This window comes from Psammomys obesus, unplaced genomic scaffold (genome assembly GCF_907164565.1).
Source record: "Psammomys obesus unplaced genomic scaffold, mPsaObe1.curated_primary_1811, whole genome shotgun sequence".
Taxonomy (NCBI): domain Eukaryota; kingdom Metazoa; phylum Chordata; class Mammalia; order Rodentia; family Muridae; genus Psammomys; species Psammomys obesus.
In genome coordinates this window covers 221,570-235,911 of record NW_026590809.1, presented here as the reverse complement: position 1 = coordinate 235,911, position 14,342 = coordinate 221,570, and positions in this window count along the sequence as shown.

Sequence of the window (14,342 nt, the reverse complement as noted above, 5' to 3'; positions counted from 1 at the left end):
AATGGCATTAGCTATGTTTAACTTAGTGTGAGGCTGGGGTCTTTCATGTTTAATAATGGGGTTTTGAAAGGAGTGCCCTTGCTCAAGCAATAAAATATATCTCCTGAGAAAGGCAGGCTACCTGTCCCCTTTCTTTTACATTTGATTCTTGAAGAGGGACATTAAAAGATAGCTATGCAAACATAATTAACCATCTATAGCAAAACTCCAACTACCTTTAAATGACAGTATCCTCAGCTTACACTAGAAATATGTAAATGTTTTCAGACACAACAGGGCCTGCTTGGTTAAAATGTAGCTAAGCCATATTTTCTTTACTGTGAATACATCCTATGCAATATTTAGGACACTCAAAGAAGGTGTCCTTTGTATCTCTGAAATTCAAATTGATGTGCACACCTTGTCTTTTAATTTGCTATGACACATGCTCATAGGCTAACTTCTGTCCATACAGGTATGTGTTCATACAGCTCCACCTATTACATTAATCTAAGTTACATCTCAAGGGAGGGCAACCAAAATCCTAAGAATCTTGAGTTCGGGTAGCAATATGACTTATGCTGATATCTGAACCGGTATAAGAATTTTCTTCTACAGGAGTTGAAATGGACCATGACTTTGAATTTTTTTTTTTTCTTGGGTGAGTTAGCTCTACCAAAATCTGTTCTAATTTTACCCTTACTGCCCATGCTTCACCATGGTAACTTCCTACTGAACTTGTCTCCTCTGCAAGATCCACCATTATTCCACAATCAACTAACCTGTACAAAGGAAAATATATCATTGTGTTAAGTGGATCTGGGATTCCACTTCATTAAACTCAATTATGCCATTGTAATATGAACTCACACGAAGGAACATCTAAAATAACACATTAATGATTATGTAAATTAAATTTCTAACTTCAACAAGTGCAATATTATGTTGTTTCTGTTTTTTTCATGCAGGAACAGATTTTCACACCACCTACTGTGGTGGGGCACTCTCCTCCTAATTGAAGGGTGGAGAGAGGCCCAAAAGACACAGGGCACTGATGAAATTTAGAAGGCTCTAGAAGTTCAGATTTACAAGGTTTGAAAGGTTACAAAATGTTACCAAAGGTTACCAAAGATTACCAAAGCAGTTGCTGGGTTAGGAGGAGATTCTCCAATTTGTTGAACTTCCTTCCTGTTCTACACAGAGCAGCAGAAAGACAGTTTTTGTGAATCACTACCCATGCTGGACCTTAAGGCTATGCCTTTGGGTGTTTCACCAGAGTAATAAATCTCACCTGGTCTTGCCCTCCAGCTACGTTTATAAGGTGGCAAATTAGGATGTCAATATCTAAGCATGTGTACACGTTGTATGTGAACAGCCTTGACTTGCCTCCCGTTATTACCTGGAAGAGGCTGGGTCACATCCCAGCCACAGGACATCCCCTTGATGGGAGCTCGGGTTCTACCTGTGCAGGACATTGGTGTCCTTTGACCTCATGACTGCAACATAACATATATTTGTACTCTGGTGCCTGTCAAACGTTAAGAGATATACTCAAACCTGATATCCTAAGTTTTGCTATAATCCAAATCCTCATTAGGTAAAACTTAATAATCATTTCTATATTAAGTTTGTCATTACTAAAATAGCATGTAGAAAAATTACCCAGTTTATAAGAACTGGTTTATTTATGCCATGAAAAAACACTATATTTATTTAAGCTTTTAAGATTTTTAAAAATCTTGTCTGCGTGTATGTATGTGCACATCACACATATCTGGTGCCCAAGGATGTAAGAAAAGAGGTGCCAGATCTCCTGATACTGGAATTATGAATAGTTGTTAGCCCCCATGAGGGTGCTGGGAACCCAACCAGGATCCTGTGAAAGAGCAGCAAGTACTCTTAACCACTGAGTCATTGTTCCAGCCCTGAGAAAGCACTTATAAAAATATTTCTGTTAACACATGGCAAGCTTGCAAATTACTACATAGACTGAAAGAAGATCTGCTGAAACTTTTAAATATATAAATGGACAGTAACTCCCAGGAGCAGTGGACCAGCAGCTAAAGATTGGCTCCTGTTGCAATGAGGCTGTCACCCTTGATGACACTTTCTAGGATCTGAGTGTCTTCCTTGTGTGTTACTTTCTCCTCCTCTAACCTCTGGTACCCACTCTGAAGAATATTTTGGGTGGAAATAGCAACTGTCAATAAAAACCCGATTGGCCAATTAGCTGGGCATAAGTACAGGAAGTCGAAGGTAGGACTTCCTGGTAGGGAGAAAGGAACTCCGAGAAGAGGAAAGAGAAAGGCCTTTTTATCCAAGAGACACAGATATGACCACATGGCCTGAGAATATTTGGCCATGTGGCTGGATGAGACAAGATGGGTGTGTTAACTTAAGTAAGATACTTGAGAGTCTGCCCAGCTAAGGCCTAAGTTTTGAAAATTTAAAAGGTCTTGGCATCTTTGTTTTTATGGTTTAAAGGCTGCCCTAGGGCTTAGGGATTTTTTTGTAGTTGTTTGTTTGTTTTCTAATCCCTTCTCCAAGAGACATAAGCCACCCGAATTCAGTATTCAACACCACTCCTGTTCTCAGGCTTGCAAACGTCCTTATTTTCGCCAGGTAACCACTGGGTGTAGTCCTTCCTTTGCTGCAATAGCAGCAGTGATCAGAGCAGCTGACTAGGTGGAGATAGATCAAGTGGCCTGCTTCTCGCCTCCTCAGCCACAATCATGACTTGGATAGGCTCTTCGGTGCTTGTGCTCCCCCTTATCCTGGGGTCTGAGCCGCACTAGGACCCTATCCCTCATCTCCATTTGGCCTGAGGCAGACTCATCTTCCTGCTTACCAACCATTCAACATCCCATCCACCAGTGACTATTATGTAAGCTTCCCTAAGTCTGAGGAAGTGACTGTGGAGTGTCTAGCACCTCTCTGGTACTCTTGGAGGTGGAGGTAGCCACAGCCATGGTCTTTAAGGCTATGGCTGGCTCTCGTTACCTGACCCATTCTCCCACCATTGGAGTTACAATCCTGCCGTTCCATTAAGGACTATTGGGCCTCTGTAACACTTCCTACCCTCTTCACCTTACCCTTTTCCACCACTGTCAGAGCTGCAGCCTTGCAGTTCCTTAGACTCAATTGGGCCATTGCGCCCCTTCCTGCCCTTCTAGCACCTTCCCTTCAGAGATGCCTATAACCCCACAGCTCTTTTAGGCCCTTGTGACTTTTGTGACCCCTTTCCTTGACCCTTTCCTGTGGATGAGATCCCCTTTTTAGAGACTCAGTTGGCCTTCCAGACTCTGCCACTCAGGGCTTAGCCACACTAAGCTCTGACCCCAGTTCAGTTGAGCTAGAGTGATACTGAGTCATGAACCACTGAATTGCTCATGTCATTATTTTCCTCTTCCTCATCCATAGAAATGGTGTCCTCTGTACCCAATTATTCACCCCTGGGATGCCATTTAGAAAACCTCCAGCCTCTCCACCTGGCTCCCAACCTGAAGGGCTCCCAATTTATTCACCTTTGCAATCAATTTGTTCTCAATACCCCTTAGACAATAAATCCAAATGGCCAAATAATGACATCATAGACTTTCAATATTATTCGGGACCTTTACAAATACTGTGAGTGATCAGGAAAAGGAAAGAGATCACCTTCATTCAAACCTTTTACCTCCAATCCCAGCCTTCTCTTTCTTCTTCCTATTCCCCCACTCAGTTCATTTTAACTATGAAGGCTGAACAAGATGATCCCTCTATTACTTTTGATCCAGCTAATGAACCTCTCCTCTATTGGCCTAAACTCACAGCAACCTCTCCTCCAACTCCCCAGTTTCCCTTTCTCCCTCTTCAGTACAGGTTTCCTAAATCAACTCTCTCACACACCCCTTTAGCACACCAGCAACTCCTAGCCTTCCTATTACTTTCTCTCGCTCTACTAAAGAACCTCCTTTACATCACTGTACCTTGCCTACCTAAACCAGCCTTGGTTCTCCCTTTGTGGGATGGCTTGGTAAGAGTACATCTTCCCTTTTCATTAAGTAAACTATTACAAATAGAGAAGAGATTGGGATTCTATACTGCTAATTCCTTTCTCTCTATTAAGGAATTCTGGTGTATCACTGAATCTTATAATCTTACTTTTCATGATGTCTGTATGATCTTTACAATCTTCACCCTGAGGAGCATAGACAAGTCTAGGATCAGGTTGGGGCACATGCAAATAATCCATCAAGCTGATGGTGCCCACTCCACCAGGACTGAAGCAGTCCCATCCAGGACCCTGGGTGAAATTACAATACCCCACAGGTATGTAATATTCATAACTTGTCTTCTGGTCTGACTTTAGAAGGCTGTTCTTACAGCGGTAAATGATGACAAAATTCAAGAGGTCATGCAGGACAAGCTTAAGAACCCGTCTCAGTTCCTAGATTCCCTTATAAAGCCTCTCTTACAGTATACCAATCTGGATTTTGAGACTCCAGATGGAAGACAGCTCCTTATGACTCCTCTCAGAGTTCCTCTGATATTAGAGCCTGACTTAAAGAACTGGAGACAGAACCGCTGACTCCACAGGCAGAGGTCTTACATGTGGCCTTTAAGGTATACCATGGGAGAGATGAAAAAGCCCCAAAGCAAAAATACCTAATGCTATCAAGTGTTTCAACCAGCCTCAGGAACTGCCCAGGCTCCTGGGCCTTTCAAAACCCAAGAACCTCTGGGCCCCTGTTCTATGTGTGGTCAGGAAGGACACTGGGCCTGAGCCTATCCAAGACCTTATAATCTATTCCAACTATGTCCAAGGTGCCATCAAGAGGGACATTTGGCTATTAACTGTCCTCATGTCCCTTGAGGTATGAAGGCATCAGCTCCAAAAGCCCCTTTAGCTGATCTCCTAGGTCTGGGGATGGATAACTGAAAAGGCCCTAGCTCCATCAGCTAACCACCACCATCTATGACAGAGAGCCCCAGGTAGTCATCACATTGTCCGGATGACCCATCTCTTTACTTTTGGACATCAGGGACACTTTTTCTTCCTTGATAGAGTTTTGAGGACCCACTTTTTCTTGTCCCCCTATTGTCAGAGTAAGGGGACAGCCTTATTAACCTTTTCTTCCACTGTCTTCTACACTTGAGATTCTTTCCTCTATCTCTTGTATGCTGTTGGTGATGCTTACCTCTGTAGTTCCTGTTTTCATTCCTACATTCTCCATCTCTAGGATTTCATCAGTTTGTGCATTCTTTATTATTTCTTCTCTTTTTTTACTTTTAAAGTGGCATTTTTCTTTTATTTTTAAAACTTCTGAAACACATAACTAACTTATCCTTAGGTTCAGAGTTTATTCTTTTATTGCTCACTATATCATTAAACCAATGTTTAGTTTTTTTTAATTTTTTTTTGAATTTTATTTTTTTTCTTATCAGTTACATTTTATTAACTGTGTATCCCAGCTGTGTCCCGATCCCTCATTCCCTCCCAGTCCCTCCCTTCCTCCCTAATCTCCACCGTGCCCCTTGCCAAGTCCACTGATAGGGGGGACCTCCTCCCCATTCATCTGATCCTGTTTTATCAGGTATCTTCAGGACTGGCTGCAAAGCTCTCCTCTATGGCCTAAAAGGACTGCTCCTCCCTTAGGGGGTGGGGAGGCCAAAGAGCCAGTCATTGAGTTCCTGTTAGAAATAGTCCTTGTTCCCCTCACTATGGGAAACCAATTGGTTACTGAGCTACCACAGGCTACATCTGAGCAGAGGTTCTAGGTTACATTCATACATGGTCCTTGGTTGCATGTCAGTCTCAGAAAAGACCCTGTGCCCAGATATGTTTGGTCCTTCTGGAGCTCCTATCCTTTCCTCATCAGACTAACTCCCCTTCTTTCTTACGATTCCCTGTACTCTGCCAAAGGTTTGGGCATGAGTCTTTGCTTTGAAAACACTGCTAGTTAGAGTTTTTCAAATGCGCTCAGTAGACTCCTGTCAATGTTCAATGTGCATCCCATCTGTCTTTCAAAATGAGGATTGATAATCTTACCCCATGTCCGCTCTCTTGATTATCTTTTTTAGGTGTATAGATTTCATTATGTTTATCATATCTTATAGGTCTATATAAGTGAGTATATACCGTGTTTGTCTTTCTCCTTCTGGGATATTTCACTCAGGATGATCTTTTCTAGATCCCACCACTTGCCTGCAAATTTCATGATTTCCTCCTTTTTGATTGCTGAGTAGTATTCCATTGTGTAAAAATACCACAATTTCTGTACCCATTCCTCTGTTGATGGACATCTGGGTTGTTTCCAGGTTCTGGCTATTACAAATAATGCTGCTATAAACATGGTTGAGCAAATATCCCTTTTGTGTACTTCAGCAAACTTTGGGTATATACCTAGCAGTGGTATAGCTGGGTCTGGAGGAAGCATTATTCCTAATTGTCTTAGAAAACGCCAAATAGATTTCCAGAGTGGTTGTATCAGTTTACATTCCCACCAGCAGTGGAGGAGGGTTCCCCTTTCTCCACAACCTCTCCAGCATGTGTTGTCCCTTGAGTTTTTCATCTTGGCCATTCTGATGGGTGTAAGGTGATATCTCAGGGTCGTTTTGATTTGCATTTCCCTGATGGCTAATGATGAGCATTTCTTTAAGTGTTTCTCTGCCATTCGATATTCCTCTGTCGAGAATTCTCTGTTTAGCTCTGTTCTCCATTTTTTAATTGGATTACTTGGTTTGCTGCTTTTCAGCTTCTTTAGTTCTTTGTATATACTCAATATTAGTCCTCTGTCAGATAAAGGATTAGTGAAGATTCTTTCCCAATCTGTAGGCAGGCGTTTTGTTTTGATGATGGTGTCCTTTGCTTTACAGAAGGTTTTCAGTTTCATGAGGTCCCATTTATTGATTGTTGCTCTTAAAGCCTGTGCTGTTGGTGTTCTGTTCAGGAAGTTGTCTCCTGTGCCAATGAGTTCTAGGCTGTTCCCCACTTTTTCTTCTAACAGATCTAGAGTATCTGGTTTTATGTTGAGGTCTTTGATCCACTTGGACTTTAGTTTTGTGCAGGGTGATAAATATAGATCTATTTTCATTTTTCTGCATGTGGACATCCAGTTGGACCAGCACCATTTGTTGAAGATGCTGTCTTTTTTCCATTGAATGGTTTTGGCTTCTTTGTCAAAAATCGAGTATTCATAGGTGTGTGGGTTTATTTCTGGGTCCTCTATGCGGTTCCATTGATCCTCCTTTCTGTTTTTATGCCAATACCATGCAGTTTTTATTACTATTGCTCTGTAGTACAACTTGAGATTGGGGATAGAGATACCTCCAGATGATCTGTTGTTGTACAGGATTGTTTTGGAGATTCTGGGTTTTTTGTTTCTCCATATGAAGCTGAGAATCTTTTTTTCAAGGTCTGTAAAGAATTGAGTTAGTATTTTGATGGGAATTGCATTGAATCTGTAGATTGCTTTTGGCAGGATGGCCATTTTCACAATGTTGATCCTACCAATCCATGAGCACGGGAGATCTTTCCATCTTCTGAGATCTTCTTCAATTTCTTTCTTCAGAGACTTGAAGTTTTTCTCAAACAGGTCTTTCACTTGCTTGGTTAGTGTCACCCCAAGGTATTTTATATGGTTAGTGGCTATTGTGAAGGGTGTTGTTTCCCTAATTTCTTTCTCGGCCCTTTTGTCTTTGGTATACAGGAGGGCTTCTGATTTTTTTGAGTTGATTTTGTATCCTGCCACTTTGCTGAAGGTGTTTATCAGCTGGAGGAGTTCTCTGGTTGAATTTTTGGGGTCGCTCATATATACTATCATATCATCTGCGAATAGTGACACTTTGACCTCTTCCTTTCCGATTTGTATCCCCTTGATCTCCTTTAGTTGTCTTATTGCTCTGGCTAGGACTTCAAGTACTATGTTGAAGAGGTATGGAGAGAGTGGGCAGCCTTGTCTTGTCCCTGATTTCAGTGGGATTGATTTAAGTTGCTCTCCATTGAGTTTGATGTTGGCTATAGGCTTGCTGTATATTGCCTTTACTATATTTAGATATGTGCCTTGTATTCCTGATCTCTCCAAGACATTAAACATGAATGGGTGTTGGACTTTGTCAAATGCTTTTTCAGCATCTAAGGAGATGATCATGTGGTTTTTCTCCTTCAGTTTGTTTATGTGGTGGATTACATTGATGGATTTCCTTACATTGAACCACCCTTGCATGCCTGGGATGAAGCCTACTTGGTCATGGTGGATGATATCTTTGATGTGTTCTTGGATTCGGTTTGCAAGTATTTTATTGAGTATTTTTATGTCAATGTTCATAAGAGAGATATGTCTGAAGTTCTCTTTTTTTGTTGGGTCTTTGTGTGGTTTAGGTATCAGGGTGACTGTTGCTTCATAGAATGAGTTTGGTAATGTACCTTCTGTTTCTATTTTGTGAAATAGTTTGAGGAGAATTGGTATGAGCACTTCTTTGAAGGTCTGGTAGAATTCCACGCTGAAACCATCTGGCCCAGGGCTTTTTTTGGAGGGGAGACTGTTAATGACTGCTTCAATTTCCTTGGGGGATATAGGGCTGTTCAGTCTTTCTACCTGATCTTGACTTAATGTTGGAAGATGGAATTTATCAAGAAAATTGTCCATTTCATTTAGATTTTCAAATTTTGTGGCATATAGGCTTTTGTAGTATGACCTAATGATTGTTTGAATTTCCTCTGTGTCTGTAGTTATGTCACCCTTTTCATCTCTGATTTTGTTGATTTGGATAGATTCTCTCTGCTTTTTAGTTAGTTTGGCTAAGGGTTTGTCTATCTTGTTGATTTTCTCAAAGAACCAGCTTTTTGTTTCATTGATTCTTTGAATAGTTTTATTTGTTTCTAATTGATTGATTTCAGCCCTGAGTTTGATTATTTCCAGCCTTCTGCTCCTCTTGGGTGTTTCTGCTTCTTTTTTTTCTAGGGTTTTCAGTTGGGCCATTAAGTTGTTTGTATGTGATGTTACGAATTTCTTCTTGCAGGCACTTAGTGCTACAAATTTTCCCCTGAGCACTGCTTTCAATGTGTCCCATAAATTTGGGTATGTTGTGCCTTCATTTTCATTGAATTCTATGAAGTCTTTAATTTCTTTCTTTATTTCTTCCTTAACCCAGCTGTCGTTGAGTAACAAGTTGTTCAGTTTTCATGTGCGTGTAGGCTGTTTGTTATTTCTGTTGTTGTTGAGGTCCAGCTTAAGTCCATGGTGGTCAGATAGAATACAAGGGATTATTTCAATCTTTTTGTATCTGTTGAGGCTTTCTTTATGACCAACTATATGGTCTATTTTGGAGAAGGTTCCATGCGGTGCTGAAAAGAAGGTATACTCTTTTGAGTTTGGATGAAAAGATCTGTAGACATCTATTAGGTCCATTTGATTTAGGGTCTCTGTAAGTGTTTTTATTTCCCTATTTGTTTTCTGTCTAGTTGATCTGTCCCTTGGTGAGAGTGGAGTGTTGAAGTCTCCCACTATTAGGGTTTTAGGATCAATGTGTGATTTAAGCTTTAATATTGTTTCATTTACGAATGTAGGTACTCTTGTATTTGGGGGCATAGATATTCAAAATTGTGATGTCCTCTTGGTGGATTTTTCCTTTGATGAGATTATAGTGGCCGTCCTTATCTTTTTTGATAAACTTGGGTTGAAAGTCTATTTTATTAGATATTAGGATGGCTACTCCCGCTTGTTTTCTGGAACCATTTGCTTGAAAGACATTTTTCCAGCCCTTTACTCTGAGGTAGTGTTTATCTTTGTTGCATAGGTGTATTTCTTGGATGCAACAGAATGATGGATCCTGTTTCCGCAACCATTCTGCTAGTCTATGTCTTTTAATTGGGGAGTTGAGTCCGTTGATGTTGATAGAAACTAGTGACCAACAATTGTTACTTACTTTAGATGTGGTGTTGGTGGTGTCACTGAGTTTCATTGCTTGTCTTCTGTTTTTTTTTTTTTTTTTTTTTGTGTGTGTGTGTGTGTAGTTATCTATTTCCTCTGTTTCCTTCGATGTATTTGTTTTCTTTGGTTTGGAGTTTCCCTTCTAGTAACTTCTGTAGAGCTGGGTTACTATGTAGATATTGTTTAAATTTGGTTTTGTCTTGGAATATCTTGAATTCTCCGTCTATGTTGATTGAAAGTTTTGCTGGGTATAGTAGTCTGGGTTGGAATCTGTGGTCGCTTAAGGACTGTATGATTTCTGTCCAGGCCCTTCTGGCTTTCATAGTTTCTGTTGAGAAATCTGATGTGATTCTGATAGGTCTACCTTCATATGTTACATGGCCTTTTTCCCTTGCTGCTTTTAGAATTTTTTCTTTGTTTTGTAGGTTCAGTGTTTTGACTATGATGTGACGTGAAGAATTTCTTTTCTGATCTAGTCTACTTGGTGTTCTGTAGGCCTCTTGTATGTTTATGGCCATCTCCTTCTTTAAGTTGGGAAAGTTTTCTTCTATAATTTTCTTGAAAATATTTTCCGGACCTTTGAGCCTGATGTCTTCTTTTTCTTCTACTCCTATTATTCTTAGGTTTTGTCTTTTCATAGTGTCCTTGATTTCTTGGATGTTTTGTGTTTGGAACTTTTCTGATTTTATTTTTTCTTTGAGAGACGTGTCAGTTTCCGCCAGTGTATCTTCGGCTCCTGAGATTCTTTCTTCCATCTCTTGTATTCTGTTGGTGATGCTTACCTTTGTAGTTCCTGATCTTTTCTCTATGTTCTCCAGCTCCTGGTTTTTCTCTATTTATGTTTTCTTTATTGATTCTAATCCTTTTTTATGTCTTGCACCATTTCCTTCATCTGTTTTAATGTGGACTCCTGCTTTTCAATGATAGCTTCTATTTTTTTGGCTGTTTCCTCTCTATGTATCACTAATTGTGCCTCTACTTCTTTGGGTATAATTGCCTGTATTTCTATGAGAGCTTTGTTTATTTCTTCTTTATTTGCCTTTATTTGTGTAGACATTTCTTTGAGAGCTTTGTGCATTTCTTCTCTGTTTGCCTCAATTTTCGTGGTCATTTCTCTGAGAGCACGATTTGTTTCCTCTTGGTTAGTCTCGATTTCTTTGGTTATTTCTCTGAAGGCTTTGTTCATTTCATCTTTATGGGCCTCTAATAGCTGGAGAAACATAGTTTTGAAGTCGTTTTCTTGTATATCTAGTGAATTGAAGTGTCCATTGTTTTGTGGGGTTGCTGGTGAGGTCATTATGTCCTGATTTTTGTTGGGAGTGTTCTTACATCTGCCTCTAGCCATCTGGTTATTTATAATCCTCACTGGTTGTTCCTCAAGATTGTAGTTTGGGCTATGATCCTCTCTTTCTGTTTTCTGGACTGTTTTTTCAGATATATTCAATTCGTATCACAACTGTGTCCCCTTCTCTCATCTCCTCCTAATCCCAGCCTCCCTCCCTCTTCTCCCCCTATTCTCCTCCCCTAGTCCATTGATAGGGGAGATCTTCCTCCCCTTCTATTTAACCTAGCCTATTAGGTCTCATCAGGATTGGTTGCATTGTCTTCCTCTGTGACCTGACAAGGCTGCACCCCCCCACCCACCCAGGGAGGAGGTGATCAGAGACTCTGCCACTGAGTTCATGCATGCCAGAGAAAGCTCTTGCTCCACTTATTAGGGAACCCACTCAGAGACTGAGTATGGACTACACCTGAGCAGGGGTTTTAGATCTTCTACATGCATGGTCTTTGGTTGGGGTATCAGTCTCTGCGGGCCCCCAGGGCTCAGTTTTTTTGGTTCTGTTGGTCTCCTTTTGGAATTCCTATCCCCTTTAGGTCTTTCTATCTCCCACTACTTTCATAAGACTACCTGTATCTTTAGCAGAACCTAAAACCCCTGCTCAGAGGTAGCCCATAGACTCAATCTCTGAGTGGGTTCCCTAGTAAGGGAAGCAGGGGCTGTCTCTGGCATGAACTCAGTGTCAGGCTCTCTGATAACATCCCCCTGGGGGGTGAAGCCTTGCAAGGCCACACAGGAAGACAATGCAACCAGTTTTAATGAGACTTGATAGGCTAGGGTCAGATAGAAGGGTTGGAGGACCTCACCTATCAGTGGACTATGGGAGGGTCATGGGGGAGAAGAGGGAAGGTGGATGGGATTGGAAGGAGATGAGGGAGGGAGCGACAGCCAGGATACAAAGTGAATAAATTGTAATGATAAATAAATAAATAAATAAACAAACAAATAAAATAAATTTTAAAAAGGAAGGAAGGAAAGAAGAGGTAGAACTACTACCCTAAAAATATAAATAAAAAATAAAGGTAAAAGAAGAAATCCTATTAGAATTAGGTGTTTAATTTTAATTGCTGTGTTAATTAGATGAGCCAAATGGGGCTTTTGATTGCTGGATTTCGATACTTTGATAGCTAGACTTTAGTGGCTAGCTTTAGGAATGTAATCTAATGGTTCTTAGCAAGACAGAGGGAATCCGGGAGAAGGGCAAGGCCTGCCAGAGCCATGTTTTCAAGATGGCTAGAGTTTCTTCACATAGGTCACCTTGAGATATGGAGATCCTGGTGCAAACATATTAAATTACTTCTTATCAATAGAGAGTGAATGGCACAGCTTTTTGGAAAGGCTTCCCAGCCCATAGAAGTAAGATTGGTTTGGAGAATCCCAAACTGTGTTTAAAACTAATTCTCGTCTGTGAGCTTGTGTGTGTGTGTGTGTGTGTGTGTGTGTGTGTGAGAGAGAGAGAGAGAGAGAGAGAGAGAGAGAGAGAGAGAGAATGAGATAAAGAGAAACAAACTATATGGCAGAGTGCTTCTAAAGCAGTTTGGGTCTACATGTATGTAAAATTTGGGCACAGTGAAACATGCCAATAATCTCAGTGCTGGGAAGGAAGAGGAAGGCAGATCCTATCATTTTCTGGTTACCCAATATAGCCAAACAGTTGGCTCAGCACTCAGTGAGAGACTGTCCTAACAAAACTAAGGATACAAGTGGTAGAGGAAGACATCTGAACACCAACCTCTGGCCTACACATGCTCATACATGGGAACACCAGCCATGCATACAGACACCCCCTTCCCAAAAAAACTATGCTGAGCCATTTTAAGTTGCCACTATGTTTGTTTGACCTCCAAAACCCAAACTTCATTTGGTTTAACTCAAGATAGTGCTAACTTAACACTAGACACTAGATCTTTTCTAAATGGGAAATCTGCTCCTCTATTAAATTATGTCACAAGGCAACTACTTCCCAGGTGTTCCAGACAAGCACCACTTCTCTTCACCCTTTCTGGTGTCAGGCCCAAACGTCAACACTAATCTCTCACCTGTGTGGTGCACATTCATCTCCCAAACCATTTTTCAAACCTCTTACAGATTTTAGCCATTCTAAAACACATTTCCTAAATTTGTGCTATAATACATTAGCTGAGATGTGAATGTACTTGAAATTCCAGAAGAGAAAAAAATGAAGAGGATATAATCATTACCAACATACAAGCTTAACATAATAGCACAGACTTTTTCTTTCTGCTTCTCACAGGGGCCACACCTTTCCTGAACTTACACATTCATGATGGCACTTGTACCCCAGGACATCCTAGATTTGTCCAAGGTTTTAGCTTAATATCACTGTGAATGGATAGCCTAACTTTTATTAAAAATATTTCCTAAGAACTAGAGGATACAGGCATGGTTTCTGGGACATCCAGAGAGCTGCCAATCTTAGGGAAATGACTGGGGAAGGAAATTAATTGCTGTGATAATAAACACATAAATTGAAGCAGACGGATAACTAAAACACAAAAAATCAAACAAAAAGAACCAAAAAACAATGCCCTGCAGTTCTAATGCCAGACACCTGCATTTTCACCCACCTCTGCACTCTTTGAGTCTTGAGAGAACTAAGTGATCAAAGAAGATAGGGCCCCTCCATCTGAGGATGCTGTTTTCTGCCTGGGAAGGATACTACTTTCACCCACAAGCACAGCTTCTAAAGGGTAATTAAAATGATCAATGAAGAAAGATCCTACCAGGAAAACCAATGACCTTGATGATCGATAACATAATTAATGTCCAAGCTGTTCATAGAAGTACTTAGGAGTTCTGAGTATTTGTGAGCTTCTTAAAGAAAATAGGAGGATTTACTTATTAAGCTTTCTACACATAGACTTATCCTCAACTATTTACACTTGTCTTTTAATTTTACCTCCTTCCTCAGTAAACATTCATTCTTGAAGATGTTTTACAGTGTCGTTGCCATAGACTCAGTAATTGAGTATTTATTGGTATCTAACATAATCAGCATTGCACAAGATGCCAGATGAATAAAGATCACTTTTTAAATTGTTTTTGTTTTTGTTATTATAATTTATTACAATTTATTCAATTTGTAACCT